This window comes from Arvicanthis niloticus, chromosome 2 (genome assembly GCF_011762505.2).
Source record: "Arvicanthis niloticus isolate mArvNil1 chromosome 2, mArvNil1.pat.X, whole genome shotgun sequence".
Taxonomy (NCBI): domain Eukaryota; kingdom Metazoa; phylum Chordata; class Mammalia; order Rodentia; family Muridae; genus Arvicanthis; species Arvicanthis niloticus.
Genome location: NC_047659.1, coordinates 83,181,419 through 83,187,428, shown reverse-complemented (window position 1 = coordinate 83,187,428; position 6,010 = coordinate 83,181,419).

Sequence of the window (6,010 nt, the reverse complement as noted above, 5' to 3'; positions counted from 1 at the left end):
TTAGAAGGGGAAATAGAACAGATTTTAGCTGGAATGGACAAGGGATGTGGGGAGCGACAAGAACTAGAAGATCAGACATGAAGTGTAGAAGAGCTGGGATTGAGGAGGCAGTAAAAGGAGAGACAACTAAAATCTTACGGCATTTGGGGGACAGTATGGAACTTAGTTCTGTGGAAAGTAACCATACTGTCAAGGATATTCTGCTACACACATAGATCAGTGCTTTAATTAGCTGGCATCAGAGATTTCTTTGCTGCATCAAATGAGGAAAAACACACAAGCCAACTTCCAGACAGTATATACAAAGAGAAATCTTGGAACACACAGCTCTAAATGAAATGTTTCCATCAAATCCTTCCCCTCATATCCCAGGGAGCCCAGGGAAGAGGAAGCAGGAATGGGTGAGACAGAGTGTATAGAAGACTTCAGAAGAACAAAGCCCTTTAAATCTACTAAGCAATGAAGTCACAGAGATGGGAACAGTAATCACAATTTTCATTTAAGCACTTTTATGGGACTCTTGAATATGTCAATGAATTGCTTTCTAATTCTTGTGCCTGTTATCTTTTATTTTTCTGTTGGCTTGTCTTTTCCAACTTTGATATGATGTTGTTCATTGTATCTTATATTTTATTTTGTTACATTTTGTTGCTATTTTTTAGAAGCCTTTTCTTTTCTAATGAGAGACAGAAAGAGATTGAATGTGAATGGGAGAAGAGTGGGGAAGAAAAACTGGAAGGAGATGAAGGAGGGAGACTGTTTTTATGTTTTATTGTATGAGAAGATCTGTCTAATAAAAGGGAAATAATAAAAAATTAAAATTGCCAAAGGACTCTACAGTGAAAGGCTCCTAATCTTCTCACATAAATAAGTAATATGAGTGTAATAGTGTACTGACCACATTGAACTAGGTGAGTTATGAACATGAAGAAATCTTTTTAAATAATTCTTTTTTTATATCTGACCAGAAAGGTTTTACATATATAATATTATATACATATATAACTATCTGTCTCTTTTTATATTATATATATTCATATATATATGAATATTATTGCTTTGGCAGTTTTTCATTAAGAAAATAGAGATTATTTCTTTTGAAATTTATATTTCTTTGGTTACTTGAGCAAATGAACACTTTTCATATGTACATCAACAGTTTGGACTTCTTCATTTTGTCCCTAGGATTTATGTAATCATTATTTTCAATTACATGTTTTTTTCAAGACAGGGTTTCTCTGTGTAGTCCAGCTGTCCTGGAACTCACTCTGTAGATCAGGCTGGCCTCGAACTCAGAAATCCACCTGCCTCTGCCTCCCAAGTGCTGGGATTAAAGGCGTGCGCCACCACTGCCCAGCCTTCAATTACATTTTAATAGATTTAAATAATACATTCTTAGTCAAAGGCAACAGCATTTTTCAGCAGACTACTATATGTTTTCAGTTCTGTGTACTGATTCTATGTATGAGACTACAGTGAAGCATTACATTCCTTACCATGGTCTTGTCAACTTTAGCTGATTGTTTAATTAAAGGAAAGATGGTGTGCACCTAGCACATAGTTGCTTGTGTTTACTTCTGATCTCTCTGTACTGCATAATTATACATCTCTATATAACAGAACATTAATAGGCATGAATGGAGATTTCTTTATGCAGAGTCACATAAGCCACTCATCTCTACTGAAGTAACCCGTAGTAAACTCATTTATCCACCACATTAGATTTCTTCAAATCAGATTGGTATTCAAACATCAGCCATTCCAATTAAGAGAGGAGAATTTCTTTGATGTTTTCCTTGAAAGTTTATGTAAACAACCAGAAATTATAAATATTTATGGGATAACAAATAAACTTTAGTAAATAAATGTTTATTTCTTCAAGTACTTATCATTTATATTTGGTAAATGATTCACAATACTTGCTTCTGTGTTTTTGAAATATAAAGTATATACCCCTTTTCTGTATAGCGCCAATGTGAAAAAGCAAAATAGAATTTACTGTTCTTTCCAAATTTAACTTTGGTATCTCCTCCTTCCACTACCACCCACCTCCCCCTCTAGTAACTACTGCTTTGCTTTGAATTTTGTGCCTCAGCTCTTACCCCAGCAGTAACAACCACCCCACACAGTTCTGATAAAACCAAGATAATAGGAAAGACAGGCTCCAGTCAGAGACAGGGCAGGTAGCACTAAGGAGATCCAGATGGCAAAAGGCAAGCACAAGAACATAAGCATCAGCAACCCAGGGTACTTGGCATCGTTAGAACCTAGTTCTCCCACACAAGAAAGTCCTGAATTCCCCATACTACTAGGAAAGCAAGATTTAGATTTAAAATCCATTCTAATGATGATGATAGAGGACTTTAGGAAAAACATAAATAACACTCTCAAAGAATTCGAGAAGAACACAGGTAGACAGGTAGAAGCCCTTAAAGAGGAAACACAAGGATCCCTTAAAGAATTACAAGAGAACACAACCAAACATGTGAAGGAATTGAATATGACATGAAACCTATCCATGACATAAAAATGGAAGTAGAAACAATCAAGAAATCACAAAGGGAGACTACTCTGGAGATAGAAAACCTAGGAAAGAAACCAGGAGTCACAAATGCAAGCATCACCAACAGAAGACAAGAGATAGAAGAGAGAATCTCAGGTGCAGAAGATACCAAAGAAAATATTAATACAACTGTCAAAAATGCAAAATGCAAAAAGTTCTTAACACAAAACATCCAGGAAATCCAGGACACAATGAGAAGACCAAACCTAAGGATAATAGGTATAGATAAGAGTGACGATTCCTAACTTAAAGGGCCAATAAATATCTTCAACAAAATTATAGAAAACTTCCCTAATCTAAAGAACGAGATGCCCATAAACATACAAGAAGCCTATAGAACGCCAAATAGACTAGACCAGAAAAGAAATACTTCCAGTCATATAATAATCAAAACACCAAGTGCACAAAACAAAGAAAGAATATTAAATGGAGTAAGGGAAAAAGGCCAAGTAACATATAAAGTCAGACCTATCAGAATTACACCAGACTTCTCACCAGATACTATAAAAGCTAGAAGATGCTGGACAGATGTCATACAGATCCTAAGAGAACAAAAATGCCAGCCCAGGCTACTATACCCAGCAAAACTCACAATTACCATAGATGGAGAAACCAAGATATTCTATGACAAAACCAAACTTACACAATATCTTTCCACAAACCCAGCATTACAAAGGATAATAGCAGGAAAGCTTCAATACAAGGAGGGAAATTATACCCTAGAAAGAGCAAGAAAGTAATCCTCTTCTAACAAATCCAAAAGAAGATAGCCACACAAAGATAATTTCACCTCTAATAACAAAAATAACAAGAAGCTACAATCACTGTTCCTTAATATCTGTTAATATCAATGGACTCAATCCCCCAATTAAAACACATAGGCTAATGGACTGGATACATAAGCAGGGCCCAGCATTTTGCTGCATACAGGAAACCCGCCTCAGTGACAAAGACAGACTCTACCTTAGAGTAAAAGGCTGGAAAACAATTTTTCAAGCAAATGGTCCTAAGAAACAAGCTGTAGTAGCCATTCTAAAATCTCCAGCCCGAGAACACAAAAGGAGGGACTCATGGTTCCACCTGTATAGGTGGTTGAGGGTGGCCTTACCAGGCATCAGTGGAAGTGGACTGCCTAGGTACCTGAAAGTTTGGATTCCCTAGTGTTGGGAAATTTCAAGAGCGGGGAGGTGGGAATGAGAGGATGGTGGGAGCACAACCTCATAGTAATTGGAGGAGGAGGGATGGGGCAAGGGGTTATGCATCAGTGGAAGTAGAGGGCTTTGGTGCCTGAAAGTTTGGATTCCCTAGTGTTGGGGAATTTAAGAGCAGGGAGGTGAAAATGGGAGGATGGTGGTAGTACACCCTCATAGTAACTCCCAGAGTTATATGGATTAGACATGACAGAGGCAAGCAGCCAGAAGACTAGATTCCAGAATTCAAACAAAAAATTATCTTGATACTAAAATTTGTTTTGAGAATTGTATATTGCAGAATACACAGCCTTGGTGTATCTACTCATCAAGTGAGCTGAGCAGACATGCTCGATCCTCTGATGTCCTGGAATTGCAGCTGGATGCAGTGAAGACACAGACATCAAAAGTTTATCAATTTACTCTTCTCCCTGCCCCTCTTCTAATATCTCAACGTCCAATAATCAGCTTGAAGAAATTAATGAAGATTCGGCGACCCTATTCCGTGGGCTTGGGGACTGAGGTGGTTAATATTGGGCTGTCTTTCCAGAGAAAAGCAGTGGTTTTGTTGGAACAGGGAGGATTAGCTAGGATTTATTGCATAGCCATAACCTATTGGTAGAAATACGTATAGTTATTGAGATAAAGTTATAATTTCTTAAATGGTACAAAATTTACTTTGATTTCAAATTTAAGGTTTTCATTGGTATCAGCTTCTTATTGATATAAAAGTGAGATTAATATTATTACTCTCATAGGCATTGTGCCTATATAACACATTTAGAAATACAAGGCTTAGACCCAGTCCTTCTATAACTTTTTAAACTGATTTGAAATGGTTAGCCTGTGAGTTAAGGGCCTAATGCAAATTCATGGCTCTAAGTTTACTATTAGGGTGTTTTCTATATTTTATTTAGCTGCGAGGAGTTAACAAACAATAGTCCAGATTGTCTTACATGGATAGTTGGTTTTTAAAACGTCAGAAGTCCACAAAATTGACATTACAAACATTTCTTTATTAATGTCCATTTTGATTAGAGACCTGTCTGCTCCTGACTGCTTCCTGTCTTGTATTTTAAGAAGAAATTGAGCATCTTTGGAGTTACTTCAGTTGTGGTGAGACAGCCACTAGGCAAGAATTGCCTCTTTTCATCTACAGTCAAATTACTGTCCAGAAAAGGACACACTTGTGGAATAGTCGACTGATTATATCTGCCAAGACAGAGTAATCAGCCCTTAATAATTCTGCATCACTAGATCTGTCAGATGATCCTGGACCAGAAGGCTGAAGATCGAATGCTCCAATGTTTTGTAGTAGAGGGAGTGTCCAGGTGTTCAGAGGTCTCTATAAATTGGCTAAGTTTTAGAAGTTATGCTTAGTGCTTCCCATAATTTCAGTTAACTCAGTCATTCTGGATTTCTGACGGGATTGAAGACTTATAGTCTCATAGCCAATCCTGGCCATGTACTTTGAGAGAAAAGGTTTGAGAGGATGTTTTTTTAGCTGACATTCATTCTAAAGCCAAGAAAAAAAGCCAGGTTCAGAATGAAGTCTTTTAGTTAGGAGGGACGACAGAGGTTCTCTTTAGTCAACAAAATGATGGACTGGATATTAGGTCTATCTTGTGTCTTACTGACACAAATTGATATAGTTATGGTCTAATTGTATTCTAAGAGAAAAGTTTTATTTTAACAGGAAGGGTGATATGTAGGAGGAGCTAAGGTGGGAGGAGTAAGGAGAGGAGGAGAAGGAGAGGAGGAGCTAGGTGACAAGGGGGGGGGGCATGGAGGTGGATGTTTGCGTGTCCCCGCCAGTCAAAGATAGTTGATATAGTTGATATATCTAGATTGGGTATTGGGTTACACTTCTGATTGATATTGAGCATTACCAAACTAATAATGCCTTTGATTAACATTTAAAAAAAAACAGTATAAAAGCAAAAGTCGGGATGGGATAGGAGTGTTCTAGAAAGGGGAAATGGGGAAAGGGGATGGCATCTGGAATTTAAATAAAATATCCAATAAAGATTTTCACATAAAAAATAATAAAAGAACTGCAGGGACAAAATTAGAGAAGAGACTGCAGGAAAAAGAGGACCAGTGACTAGCCCAAATTGGGATCCAGCTCAAGGGGAAGCTCCAAGACCTGACACTATTACTGTTTCTGTAGTGCCCTTGTAGACAGGAGCCCAGCATGGGTGCCCTCTGAGAGGCCTAATAAGCAGATGAAAGAGCCAGATGCAGATACTTACACCCA